At 37.6% G+C, this 24,003-nt stretch overlaps 1 protein-coding gene across 2 annotated transcripts in view; it reads left to right on the top strand.

Moving 5' to 3' along the window:
* The window catches only part of LOC121443445 (MICOS complex subunit Mic27), a 57,220-nt gene that overhangs the window by 678 nt on the left and 32,539 nt on the right, over positions 1–24,003 (top strand). The window contains exon 1 of one of the 2 annotated variants that reach the window (XM_041645200.1): positions 8,052–8,078. The exons of the other annotated variant lie outside the window; for it this stretch is intronic. The gene's annotated coding sequence lies outside the window, so the exon portion shown is untranslated. Of the gene's footprint in view, positions 1–8,051; positions 8,079–24,003 lie in introns of those variants that run through there. 2 annotated transcript variants of the gene reach the window in all.

The raw sequence follows: 24,003 nt of genomic DNA, 5'->3' as shown, positions 1-24,003 counted from the left end.
AATTCAATCAGTATGAAGTTGATTTTAAGTTGGCTTAGTGTTGTTCTTTAGTTCCCACTCTTACTGCATTTCTGCGGTTTGCGACCTCATACTTTCCCTTGAATTATGGACCACTCTCCTAACTGAACTCCACTCCCTCCATTCTTCTGATGGAATCCATTTTCTCTGTGCTGCTATGGTACTTACACTCCATTATCAGCTCTCAGGGGTCAGGTTTTACACTTCTAGGTAGCACCACCTCCTAGCCTCTGCTTTTCCAGCTTCCTCTCGTCTCACCCAGGAATCCTCCCCTCTGGACTATCTTACTTTATCTCCCCATACTCCCTTTACTGGCTCTTTCTGCAATTCCTAAGGTGCCCTTGCCCATTCCCAATTCATTTCTACCAGGCATGTCCAACCAGCCTTTTGATAATACAACAGACTAAGTTCATCCTGGAGAATCACAACCAAATTATAAAAACAAAACAAAATTAGTGTGTTTAAATAAGTTTACAATTTTGTGTGAGGTAGGATGTGGCCTGTAGGCACAGGTAGGGCACGCCTGCTTGCTCTTGTTGCTAAGGGAGTGTCCTTGACCAACTGTAATAATGATCCACACAAGATAGTTATTGACAGCCATACTGATAAAAGTTCTAAGTCCTTTTTTGATGGCCAAACCAAGAGTGAGTTGGGACTCTGAAGAGTTTTGTGGTGCCATTAAAGGCAAACCCAGAAAGATACATCAAAGTTAGGTGAGGGTCAGTAACCTTGAAACATTTATTTCTGGCAGAGTATAGTAGTTATTCAGACATAACTTTCCAGTTATTTTGGTTAATACATCTGGACTTTGGTCAGGGCCATGGAAGTCTCACATGTTGCCAAGGCAGACATGACCATTGTGAAGAGGGGGTAAAGGGCTGAGAACTGTCTAAGCAAACAGAAAATGGAATCAGAACATGATGGCATTACCTTAATCATTTCATTCCCCCATTTGGAAAAGTGATTTTTAAATTTTTTAACTTGGATAAAGGGTAAATACTGGTTCCCGATGATCATGAGTCCAACAAAGGCAAGTTTTTTGTCTAATGAACTTAAAAGACAATTTATTATATTAGGCCCTATGGCAAGTCTTATAAAAAGGGTGAGTAAGGGAACATCCAGGACAGTGAAAAGTTGTGAGCCATGGCTTTTAATCAGACATTTTATGGAATCAGAAGTTATTTCCTTTATGCTTTTGATCTAAGCTATTTTTTTCATGATAAATTTTGATTTGTCAGCACAAAGGCAGAAAGTCTCTCTTACCATCACACAGTCTTCCCTGGAACATGAAAATTAAGTGTAAGCCTTGCCCGTTTTGGGAGACTGTTTCTGTCAGGGACTCTCTCTGGGCATGGAGTGTAACTGAAGGTGTCTGGTGTCTATCTAGTTGATAAATGATCTGTTGTAGGCTCTTTCTCCCACATTAGAGCTGTAGTGTTCAAGGCAGTAGTTCCTATCACCCCCATATCCCCCATCATTGGAAAGATGGCAAGGGGCAGCCTTCTATACTGCCGGCGGGCACATCTTTTCCGTAGTACTCACGGCCAAGGAAAGGACTCATGTGGCTGTGCAGGAGCTGGTAACAGGGTGGGAATCTTAGATGGTCTAGGCGATTTCTCCAAATCATTGTTTAGATTACTTAAGGAAATTGACTGAGGGTTAAAGTGTATTTCAGATTCCCAACACGAGGCCACACACATAGGCCCAGTGTCACTTCTGTTTTTGTTCTTAGGCTAGTTCTCAAAGCACCCCCAACCCAGCTTATTGACGTCTGTAAGGCGTATTATTTCCAACTGCACCTTTTTGTATGCCATGGCCTCCATGGTCGTCTCATCAGTTGTTTGGAGAGGGAATATTTTGTGGTTTGAATTGCTCTGTAGGGGTTTTTTTTGAGACAGGGTTTCTTTTTTTCTTTTTATTTATTATGTATACAATGTTCTGCCTGCATGTGTCCCTGCAGGCCAGAAGTTGGCACCAGATCTTATTAGAGATGGTTGTAAGCCACCATGTGGTTGCTGGGAATTGAACTCAGGACCTCTGGTAGAACAATCAGTGCTCTTAACCGCTGAGCCATCTCTCCAGCCCAAGAGACAGGGTTTCTCTGTAGCTTTGTAGCCTATTCTGGAACTCTGTCTGTACACCAGGCTGGCCTTGAACTCACAGAGATTCACCCGCCTCTGCCTCCCTAGTGTTGGGATTAAAAGTGTGTGTCACTATCGCCTTGTTCCTGCAAACTATTGGTTGTGCCCACCAGGGGCAGCAGCAATCAGGTAAAATAACCACAGTGAGGGTCTGCAGCAACCTGGGTTCAACGTCCAGGTCACGAGAGGTCTGGAGTCACTGTGGGCTGCACTAGCCAAAAGAGGTCAGAGCTCTGTGGTTACTTTCCTTCCCACCCAGGCGCAGTGGTCTGGTGACCCACAGCAGTGGTCTGTGGTAAACTGATAAACCTGCCCTGCTAGCCTGTGCTGTGCAGCAGTTAGGTGGTGTTGCAGCAAATGCTGTTATTCCAGTGCTGTGCAGCATAATAGAAGGCTTCTCTAGTCCTGCCATTCGGCTAGCTACCGATCCTTTGCTCTTTTTGCTAGGAGAAAGTCCCTCCAATGAAACCCCTTGTCAGCTTTATAGTTGTCAGTCATCCTCACTCGTACATTGTCAGTCAAACAGGAAGCTAGAAATTTGAATCAGATGTCTCAGCAGAGAATTCCCTGTCAAGCATAAAATAGTTATCATGGATTAACAAAAGCCATACCAGCCATATGTGGTAGTGCACATCTTTAATCCCAATACTGAGGAGGCAGTATGAAAATCAACACAGTATGTCTCTCACATCCCAAAACATATTCTGAAGGCGTAAGTCACAAACAATGCCACACCAATTCGGGGTTATGATTATTAGGGTGGTATTTATTTAAAGGGGAAAAAACTTACAGATCACTGTCCCAGGCAACAGCCCTCTACGCAACCAGGAAAGGAGTCTAGTCGCAGGCGGAGCAGGAAGTGAAGAGAGAGCGGAGAGGGAAGTGGCCGCTTTTTTAAAGGGAGAGAAACCACGCCCCAGTGGGCTGGTACCTCAGCGGTGATAGGCTGGAGGAGTGGGAGGACCTCCCGCAACACCTCCCCCTTTTGTTTAAATAAGAGAGTTCTAAACCTACTATGAAATTATATACAATAAGTACAAATATCCTATTCTAACTAGCTTAGGTCTTGTATAATAAATAACTTGGCCAAGTCATGAGAGAAAGTAACTACATTTATATAGTCTTCAACCCCATCGAAGATCTGAGAAGGGAAATAATGTTACCTGGGTAATTAGGAAGTTCAGTAAAACAACTTCCAAAACATGCAACAAATTACAGAGACAACTAGCTACCTGGGCAATCACCCAAAGTCACATTAGCAGCGTTGAAGCAACCAACTTTGGCTAAGGCCTAACATAACTGACATACCATTTTCTAAGGCAAGCAACTTTTCAAAACTATCTTACCCTGTCTTGGCAGGATATGACAGTCCTGTTTTATCCATTGATGCATGCTCTGTATCTTTGTCAGTTGTTGAGGTATGGGCATTTCTTTGCCCAAACGCCAGTTCTGCCAAAAAGAAAGGCTCCAGGTGGAGTGTCTTTGGTGCTCAACATTCTCTCGGGAATAGAGTGGTGTTGCCAGGAGCAATTGTGTCTCACTACCACAAAACTCTGAGTTAGATTAAAGGCCATTTTCTACAGCTCTTTGAAGAAGTTGAAGATTATCTATCTATACTGAGTATAATCTCTATATATCTAAAGAACCTGATTAGTCTATTATAAATGACAAACTTAGATGACTATTAGTCTATATAATTCTCAATATCTATCTAACTTAAAGACTAAGACAATAAACGACTGTGAAACAAATGAGGACAATGACCTCCAAATATAAACAATGTACAAATATACATTGCAGTAGGCAAATATATATCAATACACAATCATTATATAAGTATCTTAATCAGAGGTAGAAATGTACACTGCAATATGGTAAATATATACAATATATATCAATACAATATATGTCAATACATAAAAAAATGTTTTAAACAGAGGTAGAAACATGCATGCGTACAATAGTTAATATAATTTAACTTTGTATCAATATACAAGAATCTATAGCAATGTATTTGTCTAAAAACAGTAACTCACAATTACAAATCTATTATCCCATCATCCCTCTTTTTTTTTTTTTTTTCAAAATGATCCCTGAGCGTATAAAATTCCTCCCCCAACCCTCAATCGTATACTAATTATAATCAACCCCTAAATGATGTCCCTAAACCCAAGGGCAAGTTTTACTGGGAAAGGGGACGTCGTCCTCTAGAATTACTTCCAGCTGTCATGGGGGCGACGTTCTTTCTGGGGGATCCTGTGAAAGTGAAATGATGGTTAAATTTCAAGATCAATGTCTTTTAAAATTGCCAATAGTCTCTGAGTATTTTGTGCAGGTCTGGCCAAAATGTTGTATAAGATGTGCACCATTTCAGCTAACCAAGTTGGAACTGTCTTGTGCAGCTGGTACCAAAAGCAGGTCTTGTAGTAGCGCTATCAGTATCATGACGTCATATCAACCAGGTGGAGTTGTTGTTATGGGGCCCCATCTTCTTCCTGGAAACTTCAAATGTCACTTTAGGAAAAACTCATTGTTCATTATGAAAAACTTAAACATTAATCATATAGACATATATAGACATATATATATATATTCAATGAAAGACATGATAGATATATTCAATGAAAAGTATGATAGATATGAAGAAAAGCAAAGATGTTTTCTAAACTCATATTTTTTTTTGTCCCTTCTGTCCCATATCATGGCTCTTGACATGAGACAGAAACTCCAGAAACTCTGGGTTTTTCTCTTACTAACAGGCTTGGAATTGGAGAGGGACTGAGCCAGAGTCCAACTTCAAAACCAGCTTTATAAATTTAGAAATATGGTTTAATATTACTTACACAATCCATTCAGTTGTCTTGATATTTTTTATTGGGCAGGTATTTTTCCATCTGTCAGTATCCAAACATCCAGGGTCCCTTGAATTTCTCAAAGATGAGTGTTTTCCTGTGGAGATAAGAACAGAACCCTGCCCCCATTCTATGTTTTTCTTACCACCTGTATGAATATCATCATTGTGGATGAGTTGTCATTTTTCCTTTCCAAGAGGTTTCTCCTCTTCAAATCGAAACTTTATTAATTTTGATGGTATCCACAATTTTTCTTCTCCTGTGGAAACAAGAGCAAAACCCCTTCCCCAACGTAGCACATCTCCTGGCTTCCACTGAGAGGTCAGCACATCTTTGAAATAAATCGGTTGATTTAGTTCAGCAGACTTTTCCATTATCCAATGTCTTTCTGCTGCTGTCGTTCCTTTTTCATTAGCGTTAAGAAAATTCAAGGTTAATAAAGCATTATGTAATCTATTTCTGGGGGTATTTTTAGTCCCTTTCTGTTTGTTTAGCATATCCTTTATAGTACGATTTGATCTTTTTATAACTGCCTGACCTGTAGGATTATTTGGTATACCTGTAATGTGTTTTATATTATAATAATTAAAAAAGCGTTTCATTTTCTTAGATACATATGCTGGACCATTATCTGTCTTTATTTGCGCAGGTATACCCATGATGGCCATAACTTCCAATAAATGTGTGATTACTGAATCAGCCTTTTCTGAGCTCAGGGCTGTAGCCCATTGAAAACCTGAATACGTGTCTATGGTGTGGTGTACATATTTTAATTTACCAAATTCCATAAAGTGGAACACATCCATCTGCCAGATTTTGTTTCTCTTAGTACCCTTTGGGTTACTCCCTGTAGGCAACGGTGTTTGATTATAGAAAGAACAAGTAGGGCATCTCTTTATAATGTCCTTAGCTTGTTGCCAAGTAATGGAAAATTCTTTCTTTAGGCCTTTACTATTGACATGATGCTTCTTATGAAATTCCGAGGCCTGCAACACACTTCCAATCAATAATTGATCAATCTCAGCATTGCCTTGGGCTAGAGGACCAGGCAGACCTGTATGGGACTGGATGTGTGTTATGTACATCGGACAAAGCCTGTTCCTGATTATGTCTTGTACCTGGATAAACAATGAAGTCAACTCTGTGTCATTTGGTATAAATTCAGCGGTTTCAATATGCAAGATAACTCTTTCTGCATATTGTGAATCTGTAACTATATTAAGAGGTTCTTTAAAATCCCTTAGCACCATAAGAATGGCATATAATTCTGCCTTCTGGACAGAATTATAAGGGCTTTGTTCCACCTTACTCAATTCATCTGACTTGTAACCTGCTTTCCCTGATTTATTTGCATCAGTATAGAACGTACGGGCTCCAGTTATTGGAGCATCACGTACAATTCTAGGAAGAATCCAAGAAGTTCTTTTTATGAGATTAAGTCTATCACTTTTGGGATAGTTGCTATTAATTTCTCCCAAAAAGTTAGCACAAGCTCTTTGCCACGGTTCATTGTCTTCCCATAACTTTTTTATTTCTTCAGTAGTAAAAGGCACTATAATTTTTGCTGGGTCTATACCTGCTAGTTGACGAAGTCTCAGCTTACCTTTTATAATTAATTTAGAGACCTTTTCCACATCAGTTTCCCGATGATATCGGATTGCCCCGTCTGTCTGTTGTTGACCTACATTCGTTGGACCAATGCCTGCCTTTACCGCATCTCCTACATATACCTGAAGGCCGAGGTCTCTTATTTTTGTCATTCCCAGAAGAGATATTATTCCTAGAAATTCTTTGCCTGCAATTCCTTTGCAAATGTCCTAATTTACCACAATTAAAACACCTGGCAGTTTGATGTCTCCTCATTGCTTTGGAAATCGCTTCTCCTACCCAAGATTCATCATTATAGCTAAACGTCTCAACATTCATCGTATGCTGAATCCATTCATCCATAGGTGCTGATCTAGACTTTAAAGGCCCAATTATCTTTTTGCATTCTATGTTTGCATTCTCAAAAGCTAGAGATTCAAGAAGTATTTGTCTAGCTTCTGGGTCTGTTACCCCTATGTCCAGAGCCTTAATTAATCTTTGCAAAAAGTCAATAAAGGGTTCTCTCTGTCCCTGTCTAATTCTGGTATATGATTCAACCCTTTTTGTTGGATCTTGTATCCTATTCCAAGCATTTAAAGCTGCTTGGTGACATAGACACAGTACTTCATCGTCATAAAGAGCTTTGACCTGTGGATCAGCATATTTTCCTGCACCAAGAATTTGATCTTGGGAAACCTCAATACCTTTTGGGTCTAAGGATATGATGCTTTGGAAAGGGTCTTCTTTTGTTTTCACAGAGGACCAGATCCTGTGGATTGAATCTATCCCAATATGGTATGATAGACCACGGCCTCCCTAAAAGTTCCTGTGAACACCCTCAAAAAATTACTTCACTCAACTGGCAACTGAGATAAACCTGGCACACAGGTTATACCCTAAATGATCTGATTAACAGCGCCCCCATTCAGCAGGAAGCAGTTTGGAGAGAAAAAACTGCGCCCATCTTCCCAAAATATTGTTTATAAAAGTTCTTTTACATTTAAAGGGGGAAATGATATAGGTATGAATAATTTGCATTGGTATGGATTTTAAGGTCAATTCTGTTATATGTATATGTATTTTTGATCTTGAATAAGGTGTGATTGTGTAGTTCATTTTTAAAATGTAATGTATAATTAGGAAATATAGGTTGTTGATGGATAATCATAATAGTCAAGTTTGTAGTCATGTTACTTAGATTTTCTAGATATATAGAGATATATTTCAGATAGGCATTCTTCATATCACTCAAAGGCTACAGAATATGGCATTTAAAATATTTTAATAACTTAGGACTTTTCATGACAATGAGACACGTCTGCTCCTGCAGCACCAATCTACTTCGAGAGGAAGATGGGCATCGAAGAGGATCCTTATGGAGTTTGATAGCCATTTGGGCAAGAAACTGCTCTTGCCTGGACTGTTGCATAAAATGGACACAGAGAACCCGCAGAGAGAGGACTGCTGAACTTGCCTAAAGGTGAGATGGTCTTTTGGGGTTCATGACTCATGAAAGAGTCTGCGAGACATTCTGCAGGACACAGCAGATAGTGACTAAACTGTCTTTGGAATTTCCTGCTTCATGGAAATGTCTGCTGGATACTTTGGGTCTAAAGGCTGAAGATGGATGCCCCAACCATACAAAAGAACTTTGGGTGACTGTCCAGGCAGCAAGATGTCTCTGTCATTTCTAGAGTTTTCTTATTTCTTGTTTCCTTAGGTAGTATTATATCCTTCTGGAGTCTTTGATGGAGTTGAAGAATAAATAGATAGTTATAGTTTTCCTTAGTTATGATAAAAGATAAAATAGATATAAATATTGTAACTATAATTCTTGCTTGATAACTGTTTTGCTATATGTAATTTTACTATGTTAAAGTTAAAGCCTTTCTTTTTTGTTTAAACAGAAAAAGGGGAAATGATGTGGGAGTGATTTCTTATTAATAAAGAAACTGCCTAGACCCATTTGATAGGCCAACCCTTAGGTAGGCGGAGTAAACAGAATGAAATGCTGGGAGAAAGAAGCTGAGTCAGGGAGTCGCCATGATTCTCCCACTCCAGACAGACGCAGGTTAAGATCATTCCTGGTAAGCCAGCTCGTGGGCTACACAGATTAATAGAAATGGGTTAGATCAATATGTAAAAGCTAGCCAATAAGAAACTGAAACTAATGGGTCAGGCAGTGTTTAAAAGAATACAGTTTCCGTGTAATTATTTTGGGTAAAGCTAGCCGGGTGGCGGGACACAGCCCGCCGCTCCGTACTTCAACAATATTCTCATAGTTTTTCACAGGCTTTTATCTTTAATTTTAACCCTTTGAAGATGACTATTTGCAATACTGATGAGCAAGGACCAAATTGTACATTTTTTGTTTGTTATTATTGTACTTGGGTTGTTTTTGTTATTGCTGTTCAGTTACCATAATTTTCCCCAAGAGTTTTGCAAGAAGATACAGTGTGTGTGTGTGTGTGTGTGTGTATTTGTGTATGTGTGTGTGTGTGATTTTTCACTTTTTAGTACAGTATCTGCTTCACATTTTTTGTATAATAAATAACTGGGACTGAAAGACTTTCTGTTCTTAGTAAATTTAATGATATTTTATTTTTTAGAGGTGATTCACTTACCCACTATTTCCAGAAGAAAATAAGCATCCTGATAATCCAGGTCCTCTAGTGACTCACTGGTGATTACTCTAAAGCAGGGCACTCTTGTCTAAGACTTTTATGTTGCTGCTAAGAAGTAGCTCTTAGGCTGTATCTCCAAGATAAAGCATGACTACCTCTTTTTTTCCCCTTTCAGTTTCAGCTAGAGAAAAGAGTAGTATATCTGTTAAAGTAGAAGATGAGTTTGGTTTCATTTGATATTATCACAGACTTTCTTATCCTTGGAAAATTGTCTGGTATACATAGGGGTGTGTGTAGTCCAGAATTCAGAAGAAGAGAGTAAGATATGCTTTCATGGAAAAGAAAGATTGTCATTGTCTGAGTCTCTTCTTTATGACCCAAACGAATATATGGTCATTAACCCAGTCTACTGTAGATCTTTCTCACAAAGGTGTAAGAAAAAGATTTTGGGGGAACCATGCTCTATTGATAGCATTTCCTTTTACTGAAGGACACAAATATACTGTTTGGGGTTGCTTGATAATGCCTTTTAGAAAGGATTTTATCATCATAGGAGTGATTGGGCCAGAAGGTATATTGTGAAGGTCTTGTATTTTGAAATATAAATTCCGATAATTAAAACAGTGATATGTCTGTTATCTGTCCCTTGCTTGTAAAACTAATCTCTTATCATTTATGTTGCATCTAATAATCATTAATTGATTCTGGAACAGATCTTGATCTCTCAAGTTAATTTCTGTTCTACCCTCTACTTGTTATTTCATAAGTTGTGTATGTATGCCTTTGTGTTTACTTTCCTCTGGTGTGTACACATTAGCTTTGTAGAAAGAGGATATCGCCCAGAAAGAACACCACTGGTATGGTTAGTCACTCTCCTTCCTTCTCTGCTGAAAAGACAGATATTGAGAAAGAAAGAAGAACTAGTAAATAGAGATTTAAAAAAAGAACTGAAAAATACAATTTGGAACAAATGATAGTGGAAAAATAAAGATTGGTGAAGGAATTGATTCTAAAGCAGAGCAATGATTAAAAGGAAGCTGTGGATAGGCTGCTTTTCCCTTTAGCTAGGTTGATGAAATATAACTTCCCATTGTTCTCCACTCCAATCTAGTGATCCAGAGTTTACATATAGCTTTGTGGTGATATATTTCCCAATGAGTAAATGAAAACATAAAAACGAGCCAAATTAGAAATAGAAAGAAGATAAAGGAGATTTATTCATTGCAGCCATATTAAGAAGAGGGACAAATATACCCAGTTATTCGCCCACATCACTCTTCAGGGTCCTGAAGTGATGTAAACTTTAAAAAGAGGGCCAAGGATGTGCACACCTAAGCAGTCACAGTCAAGGTGTGGTCCCGCCTATTTACCCATCACTGGGCTTCAGTCTCATTGTATAAGGTGGTTGGCAAGTTGTTAAAACTGGATGAAATCTCTTCCCAGGTGACAAGTTTCCCATTTGACTGATGCCTCTTCCTTCTCCAAGAATGAAAACTCATGGGGGAAATTACCATTTCTTTGGGATCTGTTGTTTCAATAGTTTGATAGTCAAATTAAGAGGCATCTTCTTATAAACTTGTTCCAACAGTCTCTTTTCACCTTCTTTTTTACAATTTATTTATTTATTAAAGATTTCTGCCTCTTCCCTGCCACCACCTCCCATTTCCCTCCCCCTCCCCCAATCAAGTCCCCCTCCTTCGTCAGCCCAAAGGGAAGTCAGGACCGCGAGGGGTGCACCCACACACTGAGACAATGGGCATGTTCTATCGGGAACTCACCAAGGCCAGCTGGCCTAGGTCTGAAAAAGCCTGGGATAAAACCGGACTCGCTGAACATAGCGGACAATGAGGACTACTGAGAATTCAAGAACAATGGCAATGGGTTTTTGATCCTACTGCACGTACTGGCTTTGTGGGAGCCTAGGCAGTTTGGATGCTCACCTTTCACCTTCTTTTGGCCTACACAAAATGCCATCTATTTAAGTAATATTTAAGCAATTATACTACAAGTATATTTTCCCTAGAGAACTCACTAGTGAAAAGATTATTCTAGCTAAAGTATATTGATCTGAATAGAAAATTCTATCTATGTATTTGATACAGTATAATTAATTTTACCAAGATTTTTTTCATGTCATATGCAAAAAGTTGAGTTCTCTCTTTAGTAAGAAATGGCCATGCTCCATTTGCACTAACAAATGATCTTCAAAGTTTTGAAATTTGGCCTAGAACTCTATTATAAAATTACTACCCCTTTTCGTTCAGCACCTTGAACATTTTATCAATTTTAGTGTTTCCTTCTTAGAATGTTTCTTAGAACATGAAAATTTTTGTGTATATCAAGATAAAATATTGTTTTAGTATTGGAACCTATGAGCATATGCAAAATTTTCAGAGTAAATACATTTTGAGGGAAGATATTTTATAACTTTGTTCTGTTTTTCAGAAAGTTAAAAGTTAATAGCATTGAATCAGCCCTCCAATTAGATTACCCTTAAGATTTTCAGTTGTTTTGTCGTTTATTTTATTTGCCACTACAAAAACTTAGCAGTAGACTTTTAATAACTGTTACATCAAAGAGCTTACTAGATTTTGTATTTCTACTACCTTGTTTACAATTGTGGATTCTTCACTACTTGGATATGAAGTCACTGGTTATTCAAAGTCTCAGAGTGATATACTACTACCCAACAGAAATCTATTTTAGGAGAGAAAATAAGTGGCATGTATTCAAAATAATAATATAACATATTTGTAAGTTCCAGACTGTTGCTTCACACAAATGAGAGTTATATGAATTTGGAGAGAAGGATTTGAGGGAGCCAGTGGAACTTGAGCTAGTCTTTCTGAGCAGGGCAGAACTGAGAAGATAAATGGAGTCTATGGTCTGAGAGAAGAGTGTGCTTTACATGTTCGAGGCCTGGGAAGATTCATTTAGCTAGAGTCAAAGGGTGTATGGGCAGAGAGGAATAAAGATGGGTGTTGAGGTGGGAGAATGAAGCAGAAATTTAGAAAGATTAATTTAGCAGTCCTCTAGAACTTATTTAATTGTTTTGGAATTTTATAACACATAAAGCCTAAACTGAAAACAACTTGAAACATACCTCCTTGAATGTTTCTATATAGTGTTCCTTTCCTACATCTCTATGTCCTCCTCTTTCCCTGCATATAATGCACATACGTTTAGATGTGTGTGAAACATGGCCTTTAGGGGGTTCTTAAAATAGAGTTGCTGGTTTTGACAGTATATAGTATTTGTCTGACCTTGATATCCATAAACTGAATTGAGTTATGCCAATCTTGTGCTGTTTCTGAAGAATTCTATCGACTGTATATGTTTTTATTTTTATTTTTGTATTTGTTGGATTTTTATCTAAGCTAAATTTTCAAGTGCCACTCAGTAATAACTGCACGCCCATTTAGAGTCATAACATGTTCAGAACTTCTAAAATAATTTAGTACTTTCACATATTTTAATTAAAAATACAATGTTTAAAATATATTATTATTTTGGTTCTATTATTGAATTATAGAGCCACATGAAGCTGAGCTGTTCTGGTTATCTTATGATTGGCCTTTTAAAGCCTAGAGCTTTAATTTTTATGCAAATTAATCTCACATGTGCCATGTTATTTTCATCCATTTTACACTAGGGAGTTAAACCCATTCTTCATCACTCGCTCTCTTCTGTTTTTCAGTTCTACTAATTCAACTATGGTATAGCTGTTATAATATTTAAACATGAGGTAGACCTGAATGGATAATTGAACTCAGAAAGAACCTTAGAAATTGCTGTCTTGAAAAGTGTTTTGGTGTTGTTTGCTTTTTTTCTTCATGAATGTATATTATTGGCTTTATGAACAGACTGGGTAATTTGCTCAGTGAATATATGACAGCCTTTCCCCCCAGTCTTTTCAGTCCTTCAAGGACCTTACAGAGTACTGACATTTATTTACTTATCTTGACCCTTTCAAAATATCATGTATACTTTCTGCACTATTAACATACTTTCTGACACAGAGTAAGCATCCAGAAAATGTTAATTATCTACCACTTTTCCATCACAGTGTACTATTAGAGCACAGTTTTTTTGTGAGCATATTCATCTTTACATGTATCACACATTACTACTTGCTGTTAGTGTCTTTTAATATTTAGTTTTTCAAGAAAAGACTAGCTCCTATGCACATTTCAAATAAAAGACATTTGAATGTGAAAAACAACAGAGAGATGAAAGAATCTAAGCCTTTTCTGACTTATGGAAAACAGAAAAATGATTTATGCAATGTAATCACATTGGGAAGAGTGACAAAGAAATCCAGGGAAAACCTACAAGTCCATCTTAGAAACCCCCAAGTCTATCTTGGGGGCCTGAAGTGAGATTAAAGTTAAAATAGAAGAAAATCAAGGATTTGCACAGCTAAGCAATTCCAGACAAGGTGTGGTCCTGCCCACCATTGATCCATTCTTGTGTGAGATTCAGTCTCATCCTTTAAGGTAGTCTAACAAGTTGTTAGAACTGTGTGAAATCCTTTCTAAGACACAAGTTCTCCACCTGATTGGGGCCTATGCCTTGCTCTAGCATGAGATTCCTGGGGAATTTCCCATTTCTTTAGTATTCATTGCTTCAGTTGTCTGAAAGTCAGATTGAGAAACCTAAGTGTCTCTTTAAAATAGCTGTATTTTCTGCCATGCCAGTTATAATTTCCCACTTTCTGTTTCAATACTGCAGTCTTGAGGTGGAATATGTTTCCTTGAAACAAATATAATAAGCAATTCAATTAGGAACCAACATTAAAACACATTTAGTTAGTGTCAGGTAGCAGTGCATCAGAACCATTTTTTATAATCTTTTGGCTTTTAGTTACTTTTGCTACTTCATTTTGTTCATTCAAAGTAGGATGTCATCTTGAAGCCTAGGTTGGCCTCACACTTCAGGTTTTCCTGTTTCAGTTTTCCAAATGCTGGGATTATGGGAAAATGCTACTGTAACCAGTGTGACTTTATTTCAGTTTCTATCACTTTTCCTTTGTCTCCAAACAATATTCTCTGAAGGCATTACTGATTATCCACCTGGTGGTTTGTTCTCCATTTTTCTATGAAGTCAGAGAAATATTTGTCTGGTGTGTCTGAATTGATCTACATTGAACGGGGTGGGTAAGTGACAGATGTCAGTGAATTAGTGCCAGTAATCTCTTTTGGCTCAATTTTAAGTACCTGAAGTATAGTAGAAGCGGCTCTGCTTTCTGGCATACCTGAAGTTCTTTCTGCTCATCATGTGGGTAATGTCCTAGCATTTCAAAACTGTTCAGGGTCATTTGTCAGTAACTGTACTTTTATAGAAGGTTGACAGTTTAGCTATAAGACTTTAAAGAAGCATAACCATCAAGATTAAAACTATTTTGAAAATTAATTGTAAATATTTATAAATATCCAGTACCTGTTCATCTTTATAAGGTTTACATAGTTTGAGGCATCTATACATGTAAAATATCAAGAAACAGTTAGCATCATTATACAGAATTACTATTTGAAAACTATTTCAATAAAAAAGCATAAAATCTTTGTCTTAGTAGAACTAGTCTCTAGCACTGACACTCAAACAAAATCTCTTACAAATTTGGGGAACAGTGATAGTTATTACAAATAGATCATATATAAGTATTTTTGATGTATACTAGCAAAATACTTATTAGAGTATATATATATATATTATAGAGAGAGACAGTGTTATATATATGTGTTAAATATATAAATTTTTAATAAGCATATAAGAATATTATGCATACATACAAATGCACACACACACAATATCTCCAGGTTTTAATTAGCAAGATTTTCCAGAATGGCTGTTTTTAATGCCTGTTTAACTATGTAACGTAAATGGAAGTTTCTTTCCTGCCTGGTCTTCTCGCCGTTTAGTCCCAAAGAAACACACAGAGGCTTATATTAATTATAAACTGTTTGACCTATTAGCTCAGGCTTATTATTAACTAGCTCTTACAACTTAAATTAACCCATAATTCTTGTCTATGTTTAGCCACATGACTTGGTACCTTTTCTCAGGGAGGCATTTTCATCTTGCTTCCTCTGCATCTGGCTGGTGACTGCAATTCCTTTCCTCGTCCCAGAATTCACCTCATCTAGTTGCCCTGCCTATACTTACTGCCTGGCTGCTGACCAATCAGTGTTTTATTAAACCAGTGCAAGTGACAAATCCTTACAATGTACAAAAGCATTATCCCTCAGCAATGTAAGACAGTAAGAGGTCAGCATGATACCATACACATAATGAAATCATTGTATCCAGAGAGTGAGAGGGTCTCTGAAATCCCATCGTTATTTGTTTTAAGGAGGTGCCAGTTGGTTTTAGGAGTTAGCAACTAAAGAGACCAAAGACAAAAAAACATTAGCAAGGTTGAATTCAGCATGACAAGACACCATCATTTGTATTGGTTGTTTCTTTAAAGAACACAGATAGGTGAACCTATGTAGATGAGAGGAATATTTTTTGGCATTTGGAACATCCCATTTACCTATCAATCAAATCATTTATCCATGTTTATTAAATATATACATCATGCTTATTGTTGCATATGCCTGTGGCCAAGACAAATATCATAAGCTTTATTGGTTATTGGAGAGAGAGAGAAAAGTTTTTTTTTTAAGTTGAAAAATGCAGGGTGTTTTGAGGACACATTTTAGTACTAAGTTATCCAGTCTAGGACTCAGGGGAGTCTTTCAGAATGAGAGAAAGGTTTGGGAAGATTTTTTTTTTTTGTTATTTCTTCATAACGCACAATCTCTGAGTTGTCTCTCATTCTTATCCAGGATAGTGTATGACCCATGTCCCAGGATATACTGTACATTTTCTGGCATGCTGTGCCCATTGCTCAGACTCGCTCTGGATGGCTACAACTTGTTACTGTCTCTCCTTCCACACTGTGCTGAGCAATAATACTTGTTGGTTGTTTTGCATGTATGACTCTTACATGCTTTTAAGCTTATAAATGTATAATATAAAGATTTGATGCACAGCTATATATGTTCCTAGTCACAGAGACATGAGGCACCAATTATGGTAGAGTCAATTTAAATTACTTACAAAGTTGTCATTTAAAAGACTTCAACACAAAATAGATTCTGAAATAAATTTTGACTTTGTTAAGACACTTTTCTAAGTAGGAATAAGTCTGAAACACAAACATCAGAAAAAATAAGTTCATCACAAAGAGTAAGATAATCTGTTTAACAACTTTTTTGTTTTAGACATAAGAACTAGTTCTCATTTTACATTGCTACCTTTGCATTAGAACATGAGCAATTTTGAAGTAGGTGAATCTTACTAGTTCTCAAACTGGATTTTTATAATTGGGGCGAGATACCAATTTTTATTTTGTACTTTTTAGACTTGACATAAATCTGTATTAAAGACAGACTAGATTTTAAAAATAAATACAGAAATATCTAACATCAAGTTTTAAATTGTCAGAAATTAAAAAATGTGTCTGTGTGCAACTTTTGTGTGTGTGTGTGTGGGGGGTGTCCATGGAGATTAGAAGAAGGTATCCAATTCTGTGAAGCTAGAAGTATAGGCCAGTTTGAGCTGCCTAAAGTGGGTGCTAGGAACTGAACTGTGGTCTCTGAAAGAGCAGGACTCTAAACCACTGAGCCATGCCTCCAGCCTAGACTTAGATTTGTAAAAGGAGCAGTGGGCTTTTTCATCAGACCGGCTCCCGCACGGCTAGCTTTACACCCAAAATAACAACACACAAATTGCATTCATTTAAACACTGCCTGGCCCATTAGCTCTAGCCTCTTACTGGCTAACTCTCACATCTTGATTAACCCATTTCTAATAATCTGTGTAGCACCATGAAGTGGTGGCTTACCAGAAAGGTTCTAACTACCGTCAGTCTTGGATAGGAGAAGCATGGCATCTGCCTGACTCTGCTTTCTTTCTCCCAACATTCTGTTCTGTCTATTCCACCCACCTAAGGGCTGGCCTATGAGGCCAAGCAGTTTTCTTTATTAATTAACCAATGAAAGCAACAGATAGATAGAAGACACTCTTACATCATTTCCCTTTTTTCTGTCTAAACAAAAAGGAAGGCTTTAACTTTAACATAGCAAAATTACGTATAACAAAATAGTTATCAATCAATAATTACAGTTAAAATATTGATATCTATTTTATCTTTTATCATAACAATGAAAAACTATAACTGTTCATTCTTCAACTCCATCAAATACTTTAGAAGGATATAATATTACCCAGGTAAACTAGAAGTAAGCAACTTACAAAACTCTAGAAATGACAGAGACATCTCACTGCCTCTACAGTCACCCAAAGTTTTTCTGTACCATTGGGGCATCTATCTTCGGCCTTCAGGCCCATAGTATGCAGCCGACATTTCTTTAGGCAAGTTCAGCAGTCCTCTTTCTATGGGTTCTTTGTGTCCAGTTTATGCATCAGTCCAGGCAAGAGCAGTTTCTTGCCCAAATGGCTATCGAACTCCATAAGGAGCCTCTTCGATGCCCATCTTCCTCGGGAAATAACTGGTGCTGTCAGGAGCAGACATGTCTCATTGTCATGAAAAGCCCTAAGTTATTAAAACATTTAAAATACCATATTCTGTAGTCTTTGAAAGATATGAAGAATGCCTATTTAACTGAAATATATCTCTACATTTCTAGAAAATTTAACATGACTACAAGCTTGACTATTATTGATGATTATCCATTAACAACCTATATTTCCTAATTATACATTACATTTTAAAATGAACTACACAATCACAATACCTTTATCAATATCAGAAATAAATATACATATAACAAAATTGACCTTAAATTTCTATCAATAAGGCAAAATTTATACCAATGTAAATTATTCATATCTATATCATATCCCCCTTTAAATGTAAAAGAACATTTATAAACAATATTTAGGAATATGGACGTATTTGTTTCTCTCCAAACTTCTTCCTGCTGTATAGGGGCATTGTTAATTAGGTCTTTTATGGTGTAACCTGTCTGCCAGGTTCATCTCAGTTGGCAGTTGAGTGAATTATTTTTTTGAGGGTGTCTACAGCAACCTTTTAGGAGGGTGTGGTCTATTATACCATATTGGGATAGAAGCAATCCACAGGGACTCATCTTCTGTGAAAACAAAAGAAGACCCTCTCCAAAGCATCATATCCTTAGACCCAAATTTGGAAGTCATGATACCTTTAGAACATACATGTTGGATCAGCTTAGCAGACCACACAATGAGATGTCTCTCTGTATTTAGCTCCTTCACAGTCAAAAAGTTCAAAGAATATAATATAAAGACTCCAAACTCTCTGTGAATTTTCCATTTTTACGTGGCTTATTTTTCTTTATTTCTTTTAATCGATAACTATCTATACTCTGTCTCTTTAAAGACCTTACCCTTTTTTAGGCATTAACTTTATTCTCTATATTCTTTTTCTTCTCTCCCCAAGCCTATGTACACTCATCCAACACTGTGACCCATTTAGAGGTCTTTTATGTCTGAATCTGCCCTATTGTGATGTCTGCTTTTGCTTTGCACTTTTAAATTGCTAAGTGTTTAAGAATCTAAGTTGTGACATTCCTAGGTCAAAAACAGATACTGCGGGCTTGCCCTGCCCAGTCCAACATGGCGGAGCCACTCATGCATCTGAGCCTTGCACATTGCACCACTAGCATGGCGGATCTGCTTGTGCCTCAGAGCCATTTGGTGCCCCTGAGCCTCAAGCAGGCATACAGCAAGTCCACATTGCCGTCAAGAAAGCAAACAGTAGCACTTTAGCCCAGAAAGCCAGCATTTTAAAACTGCATGGCTTTTTTTTTCTCCCGCCTCCAGGTAGGAGCCACACTCAGCACTTTAACTCTAAGAATGAGCTTTTATCTGAGTTACATACAAATCTGCCAGGCACAGCACTGCAAAGCCTAGAAACATCTATGTGTATGGTGGCAGAAATCCACCATGCTCTCCCGCTTGTGCATGCCTAATAAACCTGATCCCACCACCTGCCCAGGTGCAAGTGGGGAGCAGTGAGCCATTGGCTTGGTTTCAGAGTACATTCTTCCTGATCCTGAGTGGGCACACCAACATCCAGCCCACAAATGCTTCATAGCCGGAGTTTGCACCGGCGGCACAGCCCAGGAAGCTATGTTTTAAAACAGTGCAGCTTTTTTCCTTCTGAGGTTGCTGAGTGAGGAAAATTTCTCGGCAGCACACCCTAGCAAACAGCAAAAGGCTGTGTTAAACTCTCTCTCTCTCCTTTTTAAGTCCTCTCAGGTTTTTTTATTTTTATTTTTTTTAATTTATTTATTTATTAAAGATTTCTGTCTCTTCCCCGCCACCGCCTCCCATTTCCCTTCCCCTCCCCCAACTAAGTCCCCCCCCCCCAGCCCGAAAAGCTCTCAGGTTATTAAGTGGATTTAGTCCATCACGTTGGAGCGCCAATTGTTGTAAAAGGAGCGGCAGGCCTGCTTTTCGTCTGCCTGGTTCCCGCATGGCTAGCTTTACACCCAAAATAACAACACACAAATTGTATTCCTTTAAACACTGCCTAGTCCATTAGCTCTAGCCTCTTACTGGCTAACTCTCACATCTTGATTAACCCATTTCTAATAATCTGCGTAGCATTATGAAGTGGTGGCTTACCGGGAAGATTCTAACCACCGTCAGTCTTGGATAGGAGAAGCATGGCGTCTGCCTGACTCTGCTTTCTTTCTCCCAACATTCTGTTCTGTCTACTCCACCCATCTAAAGGCTGGCCTATGAGGCCAAGCAGTTTTCTTTATTAATTAACCAATGAAAGCAACAGATAGATAGAAGTCCCTCCTGCATCAATCCTCATGATTTTAGGACTTCACTAAAGGTTTTAGATAGCTGATATTTTCCGAATATTTTACTTTCACATATGTGTCCCATGTCTCTATTTGCTACTATTGTTTTTTAATGCTTAGGTTAAATGTGATTTGTCGAGAAGATGTTTTCCAAAGTGTCTGAACAGTAAAATGAATCTTCTTTAAATTGCACTGTTTGATTTTTTTAAATTAAACAAATGTATTAATAAAGTCATATGTGAGTAAAGGAAAATATGTATTTCTGAAGAATATGATTTTCTCCTTTCTTATTTCAGATATTTGGGATTTTACTTGATTATATGTCCCCATAACATTGTTAGGCTGGAAATACAAAATTGATATTCACATGTTTTATAAAAATATTTTTTTTAAAATTCAAGGTAATAGTGATAATTACCATTAAAAACTATGCTTATGTACATGGTACAAACCCAGAGATAAATTGGCTATAAAGTCTCTTAGATTTATTTGCTTCAATGTAAGATGAAAATGGTGAGGTTCAAAGTAGCATGAGGAACCACATCTAATTAAAGGGTTATGGGAACCTTCATTGTGAGCCCTTATCTAGCAGTTCTTGGGTCTGTGAATTAATTCATCTGGTTAAAGAACTTGTAGAACAAGTCTGCTGACCTGGGTTCCATCCCAGATCCCACATAGGTAGGAGAGAACAAACTTCAAACTTGTCCCCTGACCACAATGTATGCACTGTGGTGCCTGAACTACCCCCTTGCCCAACCCCCAAGTTAAAATAAAAACGATGATCTGTTTTCAAAAATGACGTTTTCTGGGGCAGTGATCCACAATTTACTCAGAATTTTGAAGGAATGCTAAAGGAGACACAAAGCTAGGAAAATAATGGATGGCATGTTTCCTCAGAGACAGTGCTGGGGAAGAGGAGGCAATTGTTTTCTGTGTTTATGTCCCAAGAATAGTGTCTGTGTTTTGTTTAAGACTGAGAAAAATGTAAATCAAATATATGCATGATTTTATGACCACCATTCACTGAATTATAGAGTTAGGCCATCTTTCAGGAAAACCCATCCCATATGAGGGTAACATTTCTCATTTTTAATATTTCCCTTTATCCTTCTTGGAAGAATGATACCATTGTATTTCTCCACAGTGACCATGACTAACTTTCAAGGCAACATATATATGCTCTGAATGGATAGATACAGAATTAAAAATGATATGATAATAGTTTAATCTCTTCTTTTTGAAAGAATCACAAGTTATTAAATGTTGCAACTCCAAAGTAACACTGTTTAACTTTCTTCAATAACTGAGACTAAGTCTGTGCTACCCCTAGATTAGCACCAGAGACACATCTATCTACTGAGGCCTTGAAATGTGACTTAGTGGTATAGAAGACCTAACTTTTAAATTAATTTTAATTGATCATAGCATAAATAGCACCTGTGATGACAGCCCTAAGTATCTGCCCTAAACACTTTTTATAAATAAGACATGACTAACTGGTTTTTCTTATTTGCTTAAGAACAGATCTGGGACTGAGCATAGTCGTGCTGTGAGTAGATGCTATTTCTATATCTGAAGTTTTCAGAACTTTTAAGTTGCTGATCAAATAATGGTGATTATTTCTACTGCATCTATCATGTTTAGTAATACCTTTTCTTACCATACCCATTCTACTATCCCTGTCAAAAGAGAAAATAGACGGTCTAGGAAGATGGCTTTGTGTTTAAGGTACTTGCCCTCCATACTTGCAGATCTGAGTTTGAACTCCAGGGCTTACATGGTAGAAGGAAAGAACAAACTTCCTCAAGTTGTACTCTGACCTTCACATTTGTGCATGGCAGGTATCCATCCCAGAACACACACAAAATAAGTATGGGTAATTGAAAAAGAAAGAAGAAAGTAGAACTTCAGAATGAAGTATTCAAATTAATTTGGGGTACTAGTTCTTAATTATGTGTATTTAATATTAGCATTCTTTATTTCATGTGTATGGGTATTTTGCTTCTGTGTATTTATCTATACCACTTGTGTGTATGGTGCCCACAGAGGCCAGAAGAGAACATGCAACTGGAGTTAGAGATGGCAGTAAGCTACCATATTTGTGCTGGGAATTGAACCCTGGTTCTCTGGAAGAACAGCCAATGTTCTTGACCACTGAGCCATCGCTCCAGCCCTTAATTTAATTTTTAAAATTAATATACAAAGTATTAAATATTATGTCTTTGGAAATAGTGTGTTCTAGTTGATTCTCTTTTCCCTCATATCTCCATCCCCTTTACATTCCTGCTGTTCCCTTGTTCTCTCTCTCTCTCTCTCTCTCTCTCTCTCTCTCTCTCTCTGAGTCTTCTTTCTACTTCCCCCCTCTCATATCTCCATCCCCTTTCCTTCCCTTGGATTCTCCTCTCTCTGAGTCTTCTTTGCTTACTCCTCTCCCTGCACCTCTTCGATAGTAACCTTTATTTCTAAATTATTAGAATTTCCCTGTAGTTTCCATATTCACAATGTTTGATGTGAGTAAAACTTTATGATATAATCAGTGCAACATCACTATAAAGCAATTACTTCTGGTGACTTTCCTTTTCTGAGGAAAAAGGTGACAATAGCTTATTTGTTACAGAATAATATTCTTGCAAATTATCACTGTCATTTACCATCATACATTGTCATAATTAGAAGAAACTCTGGATGATTTGTAGTTCAACTTCCTTTCAAAAGTGGGGAATCTGAAGCATAGTGTACACAAAAGGTCACATAGTGAACTAGTTGCTGAGCTGAGGCTAGAACCCAATTTTTCTATTCCACAGCCTCGTGTTCCTTCAGTGATAACATTTTTACCTTTGCCTTTTAGATATTCACAAGTGAACTAGCCCCAGGGCACTGGAAAGCACAAAATTCTATTATGCTGCTAATGGCTGGCCTGTATTTTGATGACTAATCTCAACTTGTCACAGCTCATTAGGTACTGAAAATAGACACACTCAGTTCCTGAGCCAAATTTTTAAAAGCATTTTATACCTGCAATATTGCAAGCACAATTGAATTTTGCAAATCTCAATTTGAAAGGACAGCTAGCTGTTTGCATGTGGTACTTGTTGCATAGCTATATTCCAGGGTGCCAAGCAGCTGCTGAGGCATGTTACCACAGGTGTCTAATATATGATTTCTCTTTCTTTGAGCAAGTAGAAAATACAATCACTTTTCTGAATTATATTGATCAAAAGGCTAAATATTGTGGTTGTAATTCTGTGAGAACAGATTATATAATGTAGGCCAGCTTCAGTTTTATCCAGCAGTGAAGCTATTCTAACCTGCCCACAGCATTTGCTGCTGCTATTAGATCTGACATTTTAAAATGTCGTGGTGGATTTCATGAGCAATTTTTTTTAGGACTGAATGATCCCTTGATTTTAGCTGAAAGGCTGAGAAGCAATCAAAAGTAAATGATAAACAATTAATTCACAAATTTTTTGGGCCCACATCTTTTCTATTGAATCTCCATATCTATCTAGTTAAAGCTGTCATCGCTGGCAGAGAAAATAAGTATATATTCTACCTCTGACCTTAAAGAGTTAATAGTCTACTTGGGGAGTAAATGGTCATGCCAGTGACAGATGAAATAAAAAGCTCAGGATAAGAGTTGGGGAGAAAGAAGACTACCTGTATAGATTGGAGATAGATTACAGAGAACATGAAAGGTAAAAAATGGTTTTAAGCAGTGTGTTAGGAAAGAGGAAGCCAATTTATTTTCTTGATGCAGGATGGTGATCTGATTGACAATAAAATTATCTTGACTTGACAGAGGCAATTACACTTGGCTGGAGTTAAGATGAGACTATAGAGTCGTGGCCATGGGCTAGGAGAGACTAAGGATGACAGCGATGATGATGATAGTGGTAGTAACAGCTAATATATACTGAAC

The sequence above is a fragment of the Microtus oregoni genome, unplaced genomic scaffold (genome assembly GCF_018167655.1).
Source record: "Microtus oregoni isolate MIOR12 unplaced genomic scaffold, Mior012 000107F_000, whole genome shotgun sequence".
Lineage (NCBI taxonomy): Eukaryota > Metazoa > Chordata > Mammalia > Rodentia > Cricetidae > Microtus > Microtus oregoni.
The sequence above is the reverse complement of the archived record's forward strand: the minus strand, read 5'-3'. Positions and strand labels throughout refer to the sequence as shown.